Raw genomic sequence first — 10,304 nt, forward strand, 5'->3', positions numbered from 1 at the left:
GCCTATTTTTCTTATATATTTCCAGATATATTTCATTTTCTTGTATATGATCTTGCTTACTTTCTTCCTTGTTCTCTTTTTCCTTGCAAAGGTTATCCATTTTTTTTTGCAATTCGATTTTCCTAGCTTTGTCCTAGAGATCATTTTCTCTTGCCCAATTTTGAAGTGCATCCTTAGGTTCTTTAGCTTAGTTTCCCAAACATATCTGGGAGATCATGTGACACTTTGTTTCCAGCTGTCCTTTATTTGTTTGTCAAAATCTTCCTTGCTATCCCAAATTGAATTATATCTGAAGGGAATGGGTCCTTGATTTTCCAGCATTCCCAAGGTTAGCACCATCGGCTTGTGATCTGAAGCTGAGTTGTGAACAATTTTACTTTTCACAAGAGTGTAAGTAGCTGCTATGCTTTCATGAATAAAAATTCTATCCAACCTTTCTTTTATGTTGTTTTTTCCAATTCTTTTGTTCCAAGTGTATTTTCCATTGCTTGGTGGAATGTCTATTAATTTGTGTTCTTCTATTATTCCTTCAAGAGCTTCTCTTGACGAATCATTGTGGAAGATTCTGCTAAATTTTTCTTATGTATTCCTTATCAAATTTAAGCCTCCCCCCAGGATTAAGTGCCCACTTTGTCTCTCTGTTATTTCTTCTTTAACTTATTTCCATCATTGTTCTTTCTCTCTATAGTGATTTGGAGAATACACATTTATAATGCTATACTGTTATTTTGTATTGAGATTCCTCAACTCTATTCGAATCCAGTGTCTGCTGATTTTTTGGGTCATTAATTCCCATTTTCTTTTATCCCAAATGGTGTTGATTCCTCCTGATTCTCCTGTGGCTTCTAACGCTACCTCTTCATAATTTTTTAGTTTTTGAATCATTTTTTGATTTTCTTGCTTGTTTAGTTTGGTCTCTTGGATCATATATATGTTTGGTTGTTCCTTGGCTAAAATGTCTCTAGCTGCATTGACTTTAAAGGAAGTGCCATGGCTGCGACAATTCCAAGAGACCACTATCATTATTTATTGTTGTGTTGGTGTGGTCCTCCCTTTCCTCTTTGTTGAGTTTTTTCAGGACTTCCTGTTTGTTTCCCAAGGAATGAATCCATTGGTTGTTGCGTTCCTAGAGCCATTTCTTTAGCTGCTGCCTCATCTCCGATTTCTTTATTGGACTTCCTTCCCACTTTTTTTTGTTGATCCCAGGCTTGGGGGATTTCTTTTACTTTGTTTCTAGTTAGAATGCAGTCCATTGAGGGAGGAGGAGGGGAGGATATAGGGTTGGGGGTGGATATGACAACTAAAGAGGTAGGGTTTGAGGGAGGGGATCTGGGAGAGGGTGGATCAAAGGAGTCTTCTAATGGCTCAAAAGAATTCAGAATTATGTGATCAGGAGGAGTAACCTTCACTGGAGGCTGAGAGGTTGTTTCATTTGCTTCTTGGGACTGATACATATTTGATGCTATCTGCTTATTGGTAGGTTTTTTCCTTTTCACTTGTTCCCATGTAGGTTCTTGCTCTTCTGCATTTTCATGCTCTATTTTTTAAAGACACCTATTTTCAAAATGACCATACTCATGACATGCCTTGCATTTAAATGGTATTTTCTCGTAGTCCAGTTGCTGAATGTGTGTCCACTGGTCGACCTTGATCTTTATTGCCTCTAGTAAGCCTTTTCCGAGATCTACTTCCACACATATTATTGTGCACGCGTGCATGTTGTCTTTTGGCTCACATCTGTCAATATATTTGCCCAATGCGTTTCTTATAGCCTTTACAGATTCATCTCCCCAACAGTGAAGAGGAAGATGCGGGAGCCTGACCCACACCGGCACTGCATTTGGGACATCCATCTCTAGATCAAAGTCTGGCGTCTACCTGTTCAAGTATAAACCTCTGGAGTCCATGAAGTAAGGTCCGTTTCTAAATATCAAATCTCTGTGCTCCTTTGTTTCAAAGAGAAAGGTGTAGTATCCCCTTCCACATAATTGTATTGCTATCTTCCCCTGTGTGGTTGCATTCCAGTTTCTTTCCACCCATTTTTGCACTGATTTGGGTGAAGACCATAGCCCTGTGAATTGTCCAACAAGTCCATGTTCTGCCAGAGAGATGGCTACTCTTCTTGGAAGTGCTGGAGGGAGAGAAATAATTGGGATACTTTCAAGTTTCTTTACAAATTTATTGACTGATGGTCTGTTCCTTGGAGCTCCATTCTCTGCGATCAGAGATGCAAAGGCTTCTGTGTTTTATTCATTCCTTGGTTGCGTGGAAGAGTGAGGATCTCCCTCCTTAGAGGGCTGCATGGTCTAGTTGGCCTTAGTAGCAGGAGGCTGCCGAGGGATGGATCTGCAAGGGTAGCAACAGCTAGGTCAGCAGGGGCAACGACGACTAGGTCAGGAGCAAAGCGTTTAGTAAATATTATATTTTATTATTGAAAAGATCAAAATGTTTATTTTTATATATATGGAATTAAAATAATATTTAAAAATAATAATTTATATAAGTCGAAGGAAAATAATATTTTAAAGTATTATTATAATAAATGATTTATTCAATATAATTCTTTATAAAATAAAGTAATATTAATAATGTTTTAGGTTATATTTAGTTACTAGCATCTTATTATTAATATTTTTCATCAAATTAAAAAAAAAAAAAACTCTTTAAAATTTAAAAAATAATAAACTCTAATTAAAAAAGGTTTACTATAATAAAACAAATCAATATAGTTTTATTTCAATATAGCTTTTTATTTTTTATTTTTAGATTTATTAATAATTTACTAGAATTAAATTCTTTTAAGTGCAAACATTTTTAAGGTGTAAAATTAGAAGAAAATTTGCACTCCAATAGATTTGGGCTCTCTTGATGCTTGGCAAATCTAAATAAGATAAATATGTGCCATTTTTTTTCAATTTCTAATACTATCAAATGTAATGAAGTTAAGATAAACACAAAGTTCATTTAATTTTGTTGTTTTAATTCCTTGTTGCTTAATATTGAAGATGGAAAGAATTTTATCATGAATGGGAGGAGATTTGCAGAGGGTGAGATTTTGTATTCTAGTTCAATTCACCATGTATTCAAGATTTACAAATATTACACACAAACATGTTATTAGTCTATGCCAAAGCATGGCTCTAGCAATCCATTTGCTTATTGACCATTATTAGTTTAGCATTGACTAATGTAATTTATAATGTTTAACTTTGAAAAATAAATATTTATTTTTCAATATTATTAAAAAAAACTATTTTTCAAACATCTGATTGGACCATAACTTGAAGGTCTTATTATAGCCATTGCACAATATAATGCCATGTGGTAATGCCATGTGGAAAAGTGTCTTACAAATTTTATGTCATAATTTATGGATATGGTTATAATATTCATGCATCATTTTTAGATATTTCTGTAGTCATTTTTATTCTTAGACTTTGCGGGAAAATCATCCAAAAATAAAATCCTTGAAAATAGCTCATACTCAAATAAATAACATATTTACCAGTTACTTCCCATCATAATTTAAGCGTCCTTGCATAAAAAAATGATAGGAATAATATTTAAATAAATATACTTACTAGAGTTATTTCCCACTATTATTTATGTTTTAAATTTACTAGTGGTTACTACCCACCAAAATTTATGCAAGTCCCCTGTGCTTAAGCACACAATTTATTTATCCACTTCACAACTCAATTTAATAATTCCTACCAAAGCAAGACTATAAGATTTGATTTTCCTATTGACCATTATTAATTTAGCATTCACCAATGTAAGTTATAATTTTTAATTCAAATTTTCCGAGCATAATTTCTAACTTGAGTGGAAGAGATTAAGTTACCCTGCAAAACTTGTTTGTATTTTATTATCACACACATTCTCATATATTTATACATGAAACTAGGATTAAGACATAGATATTTAGTTGAGATTGTATCTCAACTACACCTACAAATAGAGCTAAATCCAACTAGTAACAATCATATGATGAACATCATACAATAAACACAAGACGAGTAGGCGTTAATGTCTCCAACACCCTCTCTTAAAGTGTACTTGTCTTGATCTTTTGTCTTGTTGAATCTTCATCAACATCTTTATCTATTTTGAAATATCATGGCTTGAGCTCCATCACAACCATCCATATTAAGTTATACTTCCACTTGATCCCTTTACAATTGCTTCAAACCATTAATTCATCATCCGTAATGAATGAACTACTAGCCATTCTATTGATGTACTTCCATCTATTGAAATACATAGCTAACCACTTAATTTTCTAGTTATCTTGAAAGCATTGTAGCTACTTAATGTATCTTGAGTCAATATTACAACATGACCTCTTTATCTAATTTTAAATATTCATAATCATTGATTTATTCCATTTACTAATGTAAATGCTCATGAACACATTAATAAATCCATCCATATTTCTTAGTGGATAAGTGATCATTGCTACGATGGAGGAGCAAGATACTTATGAAATCAATGCAGTAGAAGAAACTATAAGCCATTCTATTTATGATCTCATAAATGGCCTTTCCAAGCTTATGATACTAAGATAGGAAGAAAAAGATAAGTGCAACGGATCTCACCTGAGAACTTTTGCATCTTTCTTTCTTCCCAAGTTTCTCATCAACCCTAATTCACAGGCACCAAAGTATTTGCGAAGACCACAAATCCAAACCCGTTTTCATGATTCGTAATCCAATCTCTATTGAATATTACATTAGCAACAATGCTACTTTCCAATCTGTAGGCATGCCTCTCGAATAGAGGAGCATCTGGTTTCCTCCTTCAATCCATTTTTTGAAATTCGGATGCAACCACCTAATTAAGGGCTTGTAATTTGACTGAGATTGAACATAAATGGGGCTAAAAATGTTGTGGCAATTGTTGCTAATGTTGATATCAAAATTCATCAAAAAATGACATGAATGCCTTTGGTGATTTCCATGAACAATAAGTAGAGACTGTGCCTTTTTTTTTATGGGAGCCCACACCAGAACAAATGAATTTGGCAATAATGGAGTCCAATTTATGAATTATAGGCTATGGAATGTGAAAGAGATGCATCCAGAAAACAGGTAAACCTTGTAATATCGCCTTGGTCATAATGACCTTGGCCCCCAGCAATAAGCATTTATGGTCCCAACGAGTCCACATCTTCTTGAATTTGTTGACAATCCATTCCTAGTCAAGTGATTTGTAATTGGAAGGTTTTAATAAGCATCCTAGGTATTTAAAGCCCTTCGACAATGGACAGTTGTTAATCCCAAATAAATTTGAAATCTCATTAATCTCCACCAAATATCCATCATCTCAGATAAGCTTTATCTTGGATCTATTGATACGTAGCCCAAAAGCACTGACAAATTTCACTAATGCCTATGGAAGAAGGTCCATTATGAGATGTTTGATCCTCCAATGCATCAAAATTTCGTCCACAAATAACAGGTGGGACAAATTGCATGTTATGGATATCCCATAACCATAAATATTACCAACTTCCCGCATGGCACTGATTTCCTCGCTAAAGGTGTCCATGACAAGAATTAAAAGTAAAGGAGACATAACACAACCTTGTTTAAGGCCCCTGTGAATCTTGAAAAACTGAGTGGGCTTCCCATTGATAAGAATGACCAATGAAGCAGTAGACCACAAGGCCTTCACTCAATGAACCTTTGACATATCATGCACGTTCATGGCATACTAAACAATACCAATAATTTGACTACATATTGGAAAATACCTCTAAAAATCACATTATTTAATCCCCTACCAATACAAACCCAATACACTTTCCCAATTTCAAAAACCCCTACTTTCACTAGACATTGTAGGTATCCATTTTTGCATTAACATTTTTATACCCCTTTATATTTTTTCATTAACTTTGAATTTCATTTTTTATACCTGCCAATATAAAAACCCTTTACCCCTTATTATATGCTCAATATATTATGTCATTTTTCCTCAATATATATCCCCCAATATGGATGCACGTGCTATGGTATTGCTCTTAGTGAAGCCCCCATGCAATAGATATGCATGCCTTGATCCATTGTATGTGCCTATGCTTGAACCCAATTTTATACAAGATCATAGTGAGGAATTCCCAATCCACACAGTCAAATGGCCAAATAAGATTGATTTTCATAACATAATATTTTAATTTCCTCATATTAATCAAATATATGCATTCTTGTGCTATAGCCACCTCATCCTGAATCCTCATGTTGGATAACAATGTGATATGTGGGCAAGGGAAGTTCGAAATCAAATCTCTATCTCCTTGTTGTCTTGTTTTTGTCATCTAGTTTTTTGCATGTATTATCTTTTTTTTTGCTAAGGCAAGAGCGGATCCTTCTATTCAATTTAAAAAAAAAAGAAATAGTGTACAAAAGGCTTAACCCACAAAAATTCGTTAGATCCTGAGCTAAAGATCCAGCGGCTGAGAGACATTTCAGGTGGCTAACAAGCACACCATTTAACAAGCAAATCGGACCCGATGGACTCAGTAGATCATAATTGATAATTTTATCGGGTCCATTTTTCACATAACCATTGTTTAATTTCTCCTCCCGAAATCCGTCATATGCGCGCGATTCCAGATGGGTCGTGCTAACAGCTCGAGCTTTAACCTCCGTTTCGGACCCACCAACAAGCTCGATAAACCCTAGCCATAGGTTGACCGCGATTGATCCAACGGTTACGAATCATATCATGCGGCCTTAACCCACCGATGATTACCGCGCGATGAGGGCGATATTTCCTCCCCACTCTGAGCCACGTGTTGCGTAGTGAATGGAATCACTTCCAAATGAAAAAAATCGCTTCTGACCTGAAGGTGGTGCGATACATCGGAAACCACTTCAAGGGCGGTAAAGCTACCGCAGACAAAAAACGGGGTTTTGCGGCTACCGTGAAAGACTGGATTCCGGTGCCTGGGCCAAAGGAAGAAGAAGATCCCTTCTTCCAGCCATCCCCCTGAAACTTCTGTTTCGCTATTGCGAATCATAGACCTACATTCCAAAAGCGATCTAGCTTGTGTCATAACTCTGCCTAAAAGTCAACCAGATCCTGTCTTTGTGGCCCTGTTTCGGAATATCTTATTGTCCTCTTCTGCCTGACTACAAAACTGCTCCATTAATATGTTCTGAGACATCTCTCGCCATATCAACTTGACCCTGTTTTTAGTGCAAACCACTCCTTGATTGGCCAAGAAGTCTACCAATTTATTGGCCGTCCTACACACATGAGTGAAACTCACTGTGTGTAAGTCTAGGAGGTGAATTTGGATCCTTTGAAAGACCTAGAGTAGCCTCCAATGACTTGATACTTTTTTGGCTTTGTTCCACAACAAATTCTTTTAATCGAGTTAATGATCAACTCAGAATCGGCTTCAATAATAATATTATGGAGATTATCCTGCTTAAGGAAATCTAAACACTGTTCAAGGGCCATTAATTCAGCCATATTGTTTGTAGCTCTTCCCAGATGGCAATGGAAAATAGAGAGAATACAGCCATTATCATCTCGTAGCACTCCTCCAAAACCAGCAAGACCTGGGTTGCCTTTTGAGGCCCCATCAATGTTGAATTTCAAAAAACCCTGAGGGGGAGGATGCCAATAATCTGGCTTATTTGCTGGATTCATAACCTTCCTAACCATCCCCTATGGTATAAGCCCCTACATACCCAGCTGACGAAGTATCTGCATCTCTTTTTTAGAAGGTGGATTTTTTGGGGAGTTATGCACAATAGTGCCAACCGTCTCCTTGAGCTGTCTTAAGATCTGCTCAAAAATGTGTTGGGTGGTGCTGTGAACATTTTTGAAGATTCTATAGTTTCTTTTTTTCCAAACATTCCAAATTATGAAGCCTAGAATTAAAACCCAAGCCAGGCGAAGAAACTCATACTCAGAGAAGTTTTGTCTCCAGTTTTTTAGGGTGTTGATAATGCTTGCTTTGTCCCTGTCCATCTGTTGGAAAATTGTGGCAAAGGTGTCCCACAACCTAGAGGTAAAGATGCAGTCATTGAGAAGGTGCTCCATTGTCTCCTCTTGGGCTTCACAGAGCTGGCATCTAGAAGGTCCCAGAACACCCCTCTTTCTAATATTATCCCAAGTCAGAATTTTTTTATGATGTACCAACCACATGAAGAGTTTAATTTTAATCCAACCTTGATCCCTCCAAAGGTTCTGCCAAACTCTGTTCAGTACATTGGATTCCAGCTCAAGCAATATCTTTTTGGCTTCCTTAATATTGAAGGTACCTTATTTATTGTTGCCCCATCTAAGTTGGTCATGCCCCTCTGAAACAAGAATCTTCCTTTGGTCCAAAATATTCAGTGGTGCATCTGCTTTTGCTTTCAAGGGGTTGTCAGCCCCAAATTCTATATTCTTCTAGGTTCTCCATTTGTCTTCTATACTGGTTTGTTCCCAATATCCGTTTCTTTCTTAAGGTCCAGAAAGTCCTCTCTTAATAGTGTGGGTTCTTGTTGCCATTTATCCTCCCAAAATAAAACCAGGTCTCCTTCTCTGATTTCCTAGAAACTGTTTTTCTGCACTAAGCCTCTATTCTCCCAGGCCTTATTCCAAATGTGGGATCCTTTTATGATTCCCGTCATCCTTATGTGATCATTATCTTTCCAAGTGTTGGCATATTTTTCTTTCCAAACACTAGCCCATTGAGGCTTTGTTTCTTTCACCCAACGCCACCATAATTTTGCTCCTAAAACCTTGTTGAGTACATCTAGATCATCTAGTCCAAGACTCTGTGGGTTTTCGGTTTGCATATCTTATCCCAGGCTACTAAGGCCCATTTCTTTCTCTCCTTCCCCTTACCCCAAAGAAAGTCTCTTTGAATGGTTCTAAATTGATGTAAAACTCCCTTTGGAGCTGGAAGTGCCAAAAGCATGAAGATGGGGATTGACTGCAAAACAGCTTTTGTAAGCACCAACCGACCCGCCAAGTTTAAAGATCTGATAGTCCATTTTCTGATTTTATCCTGCATCTTAATAATTACCGGCTCCTAGATGCTTTTTTGCAAAGGTTTATCAGTTAGAGGAACTCCCAGGTACTTGGAAGGAAGGACCTCCCTTTGAAAGCCCAAAATTTGGAGATATTTCTCTGAATAGCGATATTAGTATTAAATAAAAAAATCTTAGATTTGGACAGATTTACCTCCATACCTGTGGCCATGGCAAAGTCATGCAGGATTTGTTTATAAGCAAGAGCTTATTTTACCGTGGGGACTCCCTGCAACATAGTGTCATCAACAAATTTTTGATGGGACAAAGCCTTTCCAATTTCAGAAAGTTGGATACCCTTGACGTTACCCACTTCTATCGCATGCTTGATAGATCGCCCAAGTCCTTCCATCATGAGGATAAAGAGAAAGGGAGAGAATGGATCTCCCTGTTTGAGACCTCTTGAAGGGGTAAAGGTCTTGGAAGGAGAACCATTGACCAAAATGAAAAGCTAGAAGAAGTGACGAGTGCCATAATCCATCTTACCCAGTTATGATCAAAGCTAAAGGCTAGAAGGACCTTCCTAATATAGGTCCGATTCAATTTATCATAAGCTTTGGCAAGGTCCAATTACATAATCATTCCCGCCTTCCTATTGCTCAACAATGAATGTACCACTTCATGCGCTTGAATGATGTTGTTGAGAATTTGTCTACCCTCCACATAACCTGATTGCTCCACAGAAGCTAGAGTAGCAAGAAGGGGTTTAAGTCTATTGGCAACCACTTTGGATATTAAATTATACACCACATTGCACAAAGCTATGGGTCTGAACCTGTCTGGAGTCTGAGCATTATCCTGTTTGGGGATCAAGGAGATGAAAGAAGTATTGAGCACCTTCAGAATGGTTCTATTCAACCTGGAATCCTCCACTACATTCATAATATCTTGTTTAATAATGCTCCAATAGGCTTTAAAGAAATCCACATTGAAACCATCAGGGCCTGGTGCTTTGCCATTCTGCATCTCCTTAACTGCCTCACTGACCTCCTCTTCAGTCACTGGCCTGTTGAGATTGAAATTATCCTCTCTTGATACTAGTTTAGGTATATGCCTTGTTAAGTCTCTGATGAAATGATCTTTGTCTGCATTGGTCTCCTTTGCTATACCTTGAAAATGCTTGACTAACACAGTTTCAATATCTTCATGGGAATTGCGAAGATGACCTCCCTCGTCCTTGATTGAAGAGATCCTATTGTGGGATCTGTTCGCCATGGTGGATTTGTGGAAAAATTTGGTGTTTCGTTCCCCTTCTTTTAGCCATTGCAC

The sequence above is a fragment of the Pinus tabuliformis genome, chromosome J (assembly GCF_031772625.1).
Source record: "Pinus tabuliformis cultivar Carrire ecotype Pingquan chromosome J, CPIR1, whole genome shotgun sequence".
NCBI classification, from domain to species: Eukaryota; Viridiplantae; Streptophyta; class Pinopsida; order Pinales; family Pinaceae; genus Pinus; species Pinus tabuliformis.